Below are 8,472 nucleotides of genomic sequence, written 5' to 3' on the forward strand. Positions count from 1 at the left end.
AGAAACAAGTATTCTTGTCATAGCTGAGAATCTTCTGAGAAGCACACATGATCCCTTAGAGTGACAGCAATTAAATATGCAAGGAAGGGGTAAAGAAGAATATAATAAACAATCTTGTGTTGATCTTGCAGATACTTTTGTATCCAAAACAAGACTATGAATAATTGAAGGTGTAATTGAGTAAGCAGTTGATGAGAAGCTCAAGGGGTGAATTTTTTTTAACGTCTCCCCAAGATATAATACTTGAAGAACACAGAACACACTGAAATATTAATTTATATTTATTATTTATTTGAAGTGTTTTTACTTTGCTCTTCAGGCGAAAAGGCTCCCAGATCAGCTCAGAAACAATCAGTAAAAAAATAAGACAGTCTCTTCCTTCAGGATCGTCTTCTAAAAGAAATGATACAAAAGGATAAAGGGATGAGGAAGGAAGAGGAAAGCTGGAAAACTCAGACAACAATTCTTAAGGTTCCTTAATAATCCTTATGACCAACTGGAATGGAAGCTGTTTAGAAAAAGAAGCTGGCCTTTCAGCAGATCCCAGAGTGCCCCTGATTCCCTTTGCTGCAGCCTGAAAGAATGACCGCTGCTATGTGGACAGTTGGGAGAGCAGAGAAGAGGTTCACCAGAATTAGACAGAGCCACAGGGCTTCCTAGCCTGGGAAAGAAGTTGCATGGTTTGGAAATAGATATGTCCATCCTTAGACATGAAACGGTGGCATTAGATGCCCTATGTATGAGCATCCCCTGTTTTACACATCCCCACAAGCATATTCTTGTAATGTGAAACTGCCACATTTGCTGGAGCCACCGCCATCTCTAGAATTCCATCAGCAGAACACAGTACAACAAGCATGTGAACTTTCCTCAATACAAATTGCTTGAAGGCTTCCCATATGCTTCTGGTTGGCCACTGTGAGAACAGAATGCCGGGCAAGTTGGGTCTTTGCTCTGATCCAGCAGAGCTCTTTTTATGTTCCTAACTATGGGCAAGTGTGAGACTGAGCATGTTCATAAGCAGAAGCCCACTCTGCCAAATAACTGTCCATTTGTTAAAAAAGTAAATATTCCACCAAATAGCATTGTAGGGTACCATTGTGGAATGATAACAATTTAATAATAATTCACCTACCTTCAGATGTGTTTTGGTAAATCTGGATACTATCTTTTTTTTCTGGGAGTTTCTCTTGGAAAGCTGTCATCTACACCCTTTCTTGGAAATTGAGTAATTGATCAAAACTGGGGAGTAAGAAGGAGTCAAAATTGAAACAGAAAATATTTTGATAATATTCGTATGAGTCACCTTGTGCATGATTTGAAGGCAGGAAAGTAAGTAAGTAGGGGGGTGCACAAAAAAGATGTAGAAAGACATAATAATGTTTCTTCTCCCCTCATTTTTATGGAAATTTAGAAGCCTTATTCAGATTTTGAGAGGAAATAGTTCTTCCGAAGCATCTTAGCTGTATTCTTTCTGATCGTGTCATTTGCTGTACATCCTTCAATGGAATGATAAGCTAGAAGCCCTAATAAGGAGAAATTATAAATAAGAAACACAATAAGAAATATATATTTCCTGTTTGTAGAATATGCTTCCTCTCTCTCACTTTACAAAATATAGTTACAGGTAAATAGCCGTGTTGGTCTGCCATAGTCGAAGCAAAATAAAAATAAAAATTCCTTCCAGTAGCACCTTAGAGACCAACTAAATTTGGTATGAACTTTCATGTGCATGCACACTTCTTCAGATACCTATCTGAAGGTAGGTATCTGGAAGGATTTATTATTATTATTATTTTGTTTCAAAAATATGTCACATAGACAGTGGCAGCACTAAATAGTACATCTCATTACTATCATGCAAAAGAATATAGGTGGCAGGATACAGGAAGGAGGGGGAGCAGCAGCAGGCAGACAACCAAAGCCCAGTTAGGGATGGGCAAATCTGTCAATTCTGGTTGCGTCCCCCCGTGCCCCAGGCTTAATTCCAGTTATTCACAATTCACATCATCAGCAGTTTAGTGCACACATTTTTAACACATTCTTGTACGCACTTTTGCCTAACTCACACTTTCCCCTGTATATTTGTATATTTTCATCAATATATGCTTTTTGGTGTGCACCTTACCCTAGTATATGCATCCTTGATCACAACACCTGGCTGGAGAAATGCATTGCAAAATTCAGAGAAGTGTGAATTTCCAAGGATGACCATGTTGCCGTTAGAGTACAGATGCGGGGGAGGGGGGATGTAACTGATGTGGCTTCTCCTTTAAATGTAAACTAAATTTCTTCTACATCCCTACCTAGAACACAGCCATTTCTTCCCTCCCCCCTCAGGAAAAAGATCTCAAGTTCTAGATAAAGTTGGCTTGTGGGACAATAACCCTTCTCTCATCGCCAAGACAGGCAGCTTGTATTACTCAGAATTCTTCTTTTAAAAAAATGTCTAGGAACTCACAGTCCTTCAGTTTGAGCAAGTTTGGCATTGCTTGCATTTATGAGAGTGAGACTAGACATTCAGACTCTAGCTCCAGGGTCTGGTCTTTAATAAGAACTCTTATCTAATGACTGCGAATGAGCTCCAGAGATGTTGCATTAGTTGGGTTAATTTGTCTCTCCAGTGCCATCACACAGACTGGTGGTGAGCAGATGCACAAGGACTGGCACATTTCCTAGGGCAGAGTTGAAGAGTCAGACCAAGGAGATGCTTTGGGATGAATTTCAACCCCTACGCTATCATATCCAATTCGCCCTTTTTATTGCTAGTTGCTTGAACTGGCCAATGGGTGGGATGGCAGGACAATGCACTCTTTTGGTCTTTTATCAAGTTACAGTGGACTGGCCTTTCAGACATCTTACTGTTCCTACCCATTGATGGACTTCAACTAAATTATTCTATTTTTATAGGACTGGGAAGGACTTTTCCTGGACAGCTACAGTTGGCTCAATAATGTGGTTCCAGGATAATTTGTTTTCCTCATTCTGAGTTTGCCAAATGTGTTAAGGATTTGAGATGAAGCACAACTTTCATAGGTGGCCATGGTGGGGGGCGCCAGTTGCGCCTGAGTTCAATTCAATATGAAAAGAAAGGGGAGGGTTTAAATTCAGCTCCAAAATTGAACCCCCCTGAAGTACTTAAAACTTGGGTGGAGAACTTTTCAACGCAAGGGCTGCGTTCCCTCATGGGCATCCTTCCAGGGGTCACATGCCAGCAGGGGGCAGTGTCAAAGGTAAAATGGGTGGAAGAGCTGGTGTGACTTTTACGCTATATAGTAGATTGCATGGGGACGTAGGGTGACGTTGTGGTGTAAACCACTGAGCCTAGGGCTTGCTGATTAGAAGATCGGTGGTTTGAATCCCTGTGACTGGGTGAGCTCCCATTGTTCAGTCCAGCTCCTGCCAACCTAGCAGTTCAAAAGCATGTCAAAATGCAAGTAGATAAATAGGTACCGCTCCGGTATTTCTGTGCACTGCTCTGGTTTCACCAGAAGCAGCTTAGTCATGCTGGCCACATGACCCAGAAAAACTGTCTGCAGACAAACATTGGCTCCCTCAGCCAGTAAAGTGAGATGAGCACCGCAACCCCAGAGTCGTTCGCAACTGGTCTTAACTGTCAGGGGTCCTTTTAGTAGACTGCATTTCAGCCATGCAAAAGTCAAAGCTGCTGCTGCTTCCCTTCTTGAGGAGGTCTTAGGGTGTCTTTTCTCTATCCAGTCAAGGACTTGACAAGGACAGGTTTAGGGAGGGATGTGAGGCGTGGCAATAAACCCATGAGCTGTATAGAGAGGCCTGAGTTTTTCCTAGGTTACCACAAAGCTTAATAAAAGGATTATTGTGATCACATTCTTTCGAGATGGAGCATAGGATTGCAGACCGACTCCGTTATAAATGTTTTGCTGTGCTGTCTAGTGAACTGAGACATTTTTTTAAATTTAGCTGCTTTACAGCAATTAATGCAAAAGTCCAAAATAAAGGTGGGGGCTATTTGCGTATATTTTGTTTTTCTTCTGGTCTTGCCTGCAAAGTGCCAGAGATAAAAATTCAGCCTGGCAGCAGATGAGAAAATAGTCAGTCTCTTCATCTCTGTTTTGGAGGGGAACATGAGATCTCATTATCACCAAATTTTTAGTGTAGATATGCCTTTTGGCTAGCTTAGTCAAAGCAACCCTAATTGGGTCCTGTTTTCTGTTCTTAAAATACTTTGGGGGTTTTCTTTAAAAAAAAATGTCTGGGGAGCCACTCCCTGGTTGATATTGGAACAATGCAGGTCATTGTTTGGCTGCTCAAGCAATGAGCAATACAAGCTTATCATGAATATTTGGCAGACTGCCACATGAGAGCCTAAGAGCTCTTTTTTCTTTTTAAGCAGAGATCTGATTTGGTCAGAAGGGGTAGTTTATGCGTAGTTTCTGAGACCATCAAGAAAATCAGACCCCCTTGCTTGCTTGTCTCCTGTTATGCCTTCCGAGTTCTATTTCAGAGCTCATGCATTTTTTTTCTGAAGTCACCTTTATGCCATTTCATTCTTACTCTGTACAGACCCATGGCTGTCACATGGAGAAAGGAACAAGATTATTTTCTCCTGCTCTGGAGGCTAGGACCAGTACTGATGGCTTCAACTTACAAGAACAGAGATTCTGACTAAACACCGGGAAGAGCTTTCTCACAGTAAGAGTTGTTTGGCAGTGGAACAGACTCCCATGGTGGACTTTCCTTACATGGATGTTTTAAAGCAGAGGTTGGATGATCATTTATCATGTATGATCTAGTTGAGATCCCTGCATCGCAGGGGGTTGGACTAGATGACCCTCAGGTCCCTTCAAACTACAATTCTATTATTCAATGATTTTATTTTGGTAGGCTGATAGAAAACAAGGATTAAGATTATTTCCCTACTTTGTAAGGGTGGGGGAGAGAGAGAAAGAGATGATTATTTATTCACAAGTATAGGTTTATCTGACACTAAATGCCAAACTGGCTGGAGTCCTAGAACTTGTTGTCCCTATTTTCAAAAAGGGGAAAAGAGAGGACCCAAATAATTACCGCCCAGTCAGTCTGACATCAATACCAGGGAAGATTCTGGAGCAGATCATTAAGCAAACAGTCTGTGGGCACCTAGAAAGGAATGCTGTGATCACCAATAGTCAGCATGGATTTCTGAAAAATAAGTCATGTCAGACTAACCTGATCTCGTTTTTTGACAGAATTACAAGCCTGGTAGATGAAGGGAATGCAGTGGATGTAGCCTACCTTGATTTCAGCAAGGCATTTGACAAGGTGCCCCATGATATTCTTGTAAAGAAGCTGGTAAAATGCGGTCTTGACTATGCTACCACTCAGTGGATTTGTAAATGGCTGACTGACCGAACCCAAAGGGTGCTCATCAATGGTTCCTCTTCATCCTGGAGAAGAGTGACTAGTGGGGTGTCACAGGGTTCTGTCTTGGGCCCGGTCTTATTCAACATCTTTATCAACGACTTGGATGATGGACTCAAGGGCATCCTGATCAAATTTGCAGATGACACCAAAATGGGAGGGGTGGCTAACACCCCAGAGGACAGGATCACACTTCAAAATGACCTTGACAGATTAGAGAACTGGGCCAAAACAAACAAGATGAATTTTAACAGGGAAAAAGGAAAGTATTGCACTTGGGCAAAAAAAATGAGAGGCACAAATACAAGATGGGTGACACCTGGCTTGAGAGCAGTACATGTGAAAAGGATCTAGGAGTCTTGGTTGACCACAAACTTGACATGAGCCAACAGTGTGACGCAGCAGCTAAAAAGGCCAATGCAATTCTGGGCTGCATTAATAGGAGTATAGCATCTAGATCAAGGGAAGTAATAGTGCCAGTGTATTCTGCTCTGGTCAGACCTCACCTGGAGTACTGTGTCCAGTTCTGGGCACCACAGTTCAAGAAGGACACTGACAAACTGGAACGTGTCCAGAGGAGGGCAACCAAAATGGTTAAAGGCCTGGAAACGATGCCTTATGAGGAACGGCTAAGGGAGCTGGGCATGTTTAGCCTGGAGAAGAGGAGGTTAAGGGGTGATATGATAGCTGTGTTCAAATATATAAAAGGATGTCACATAGAGAAGGGATAAAGGTTGTTTTCTGCTGCTCCAGAGAAGCGGACACGGAGCAATGGTTCCAAACTACAAGAAAGAAGATTCCACCTAAACATTAGGAAGAACTTCCTGACAATAAGAGCTGTTCGACAGTGGAATTTGCTGCCAAGGAGTGTGGTGGAGTCTCCTTCTTTGGAGGTCTTTAAGCAGAGGTTTGACAACCATATGTCAGGAGTGCTCTGATGGTGTTTCCTGCTTGGCAGGGGGTTGGACTCGATGGCCCTTGTGGTCTCTTCCAACTCTATGATTCTATGATTCTATGACTCTTTGTGCCCCATGGACCAGAGCACGCCGGGCACTCCTGTCTTCCACTGCCTCTCGCAGTTTGGTCAAACTCATGCTGGTAACTTCGAGAACACTGTCCAACCATCTCGTCCTCTGTCGCCCCCTTCTCCTTGTGCCCTCCATCTTTCCCAACATCAGGGTCTTTTCCAGGGAGTCTTCTCTTCTCATGAGGTGGCCAAAGTATTGGAGCCTCAGCTTCACGATCTGTCCTTCCAGTGAGCACTCAGGGCTGATTTCCTTAAGAATGGATAGGTTTGATCTTCTTGCAGTCCATGGGACTCTCAAGAGTCTCCTCCAACACCATAATTCAAAAGCATCAATTCTTCAGTGATCAGCCTTCTTTATGGTCCAGCTCTCACTTCCATACATCACTACTGGGAAATCCATAGCTTTAACTATACAGACCTTTGTCGGCAAGGTGATGTCTCTGCTTTTTAAGATGCTGTAAACAATAGCAGTATGTTATACATGCAAGAATAACATCTACCTATAGCCCTAGGCGATGGTGGCTGGTGTCCATTGGGACTGGTAGGGCAAGTAGACCAACAGGTTGTAAGTAAAAAGTCAGGCCAGTGGGAGCAGGCTGAGGTTGGTGCAGTAGTACTCCACCCTAAAAGACCAGACATTACTAGCCTTAAGAGGTTGTGGAGCTTCTTTTTCTGTGGGATGTAAGCTCTCATCATGCGTTCTCACCCCATGCAATTCCAGTCTCTCTACTCTCTAAGTGACTCTGAACCTTGGAGACTGTCAGGTTTCTTTCTGCTAATGTGCAAAGTTCACATTGAGCTAGATAGTGCAATTGCATTGGAGCACAGCCACACATTCAGTTTACCCCCAGAGGCCACTCCTGAAAGGGCCTTCTGACTTACCTACAGTCAAGGTGATTCAGTAGATTTTCCCCATCTTTTTATTGTAAGATGGAGATGAAATGGCAATTCAAGTGAGGAATATTTTGTACGAGAGCCTGAATTGTCCTCTGGAAAGGCATTCAAAATTTTAAAAGCAGTACACTTCTAGGTGTTCTTGAATGACATCTGTTGAAAGGAATGGAATCGCTTAGGCTTCCTTGATTGTGACCATGGTGATTAATGGATCAACTTTTACAACACCAAGCAATGCATAATGTCTATATTTAGATGCAATGCAAAAAATGAGAGGAATGTAGATATGCTTGTTCCAGTTCATTTTCAGGGACGAGAATGAGTTTCTATGACTTTGAAATGCTTTTGATTTCTGTTTGTTCCTATTTACACTTCAAAAATAACTGAAACTACAAGGATTTCTTTAAACAGATATAAATCACATCTACTCAGGATCTTTATTTTGTGGCAATGCAGTGCCCGCATGTCAAAATATTTATTTTCACTTAGTTCAATCCTGCTAAATGTGGAGGTTTGCTTTGCTAAGTTAGTGTCTTGTTGTAAACACATTCTAATATAAAGGGTGGGATGGAGAGAACATGGTTTCTGGCACTTCATATTTGCTAAAAGCCAACCAACAACTGTGGATCAAGGAGCTTATATTTAATTGGTAGGAGCAGGTCAGTAAAATGTATAACTGGCAAAAATCAACCTAAATATTAAGATGATGTTAGAATGAGAACTCACCCTTACTTTTCCAATAAAAACATTTTAATATTTTGTTTTAGAAATAGATGTGTTAACAAAATATGCCGCTTTCAAAATAGATAGGCAAAGCAAGCTATCCTTTGGAATCAGAAATCCTTACGCTGCTCATGACATCTCATTTGTAGAGAGCAATGTGGAATGAATAGCTGGGGATAACATATGCCACAGGCAGTGCTGGTTTCATTTGGCCTCCAAAGCAGAAGTATTAGTAGATGAAACTGCTCCCCAGTTGCAAAGCTTTCAGGACTTTTGCCATGGCTTGGGGAGATACACGGCGGGCCTTTGCTTGCTGGATACAACAATCTTGTATTTGCCAGAGAACGATGCTGTGGGGCAGAGATAAGGCACCATTTCCTGAGCATGTATCTCCAATGGGCCATTCTCGATTCCTAACTTCATTGCCTAAAATGACATGTTCATTTGTG

The 8,472-nt window shown here is 42.1% G+C and overlaps 1 long non-coding RNA gene across 1 annotated transcript; it reads right to left on the reverse strand.

Moving 5' to 3' along the window:
• Nucleotides 1–263: 263 nt before the first annotated feature.
• Nucleotides 264–7,441, reverse strand: LOC310843895. The gene is made up of 3 exons (XR_014563754.1): nucleotides 7,289–7,441; nucleotides 1,136–1,242; nucleotides 264–393 (listed from the first exon to the last, which is right to left on the reverse strand). It is a non-coding gene; the product is annotated as an uncharacterized lncRNA (long non-coding RNA).
• Nucleotides 7,442–8,472: the final 1,031 nt, after the last annotated feature.

This window comes from Podarcis gaigeae, assembly GCF_964106915.1.
Source record: "Podarcis gaigeae genome assembly, chromosome: 4".
NCBI lineage: Eukaryota > Metazoa > Chordata > Lepidosauria > Squamata > Lacertidae > Podarcis > Podarcis gaigeae.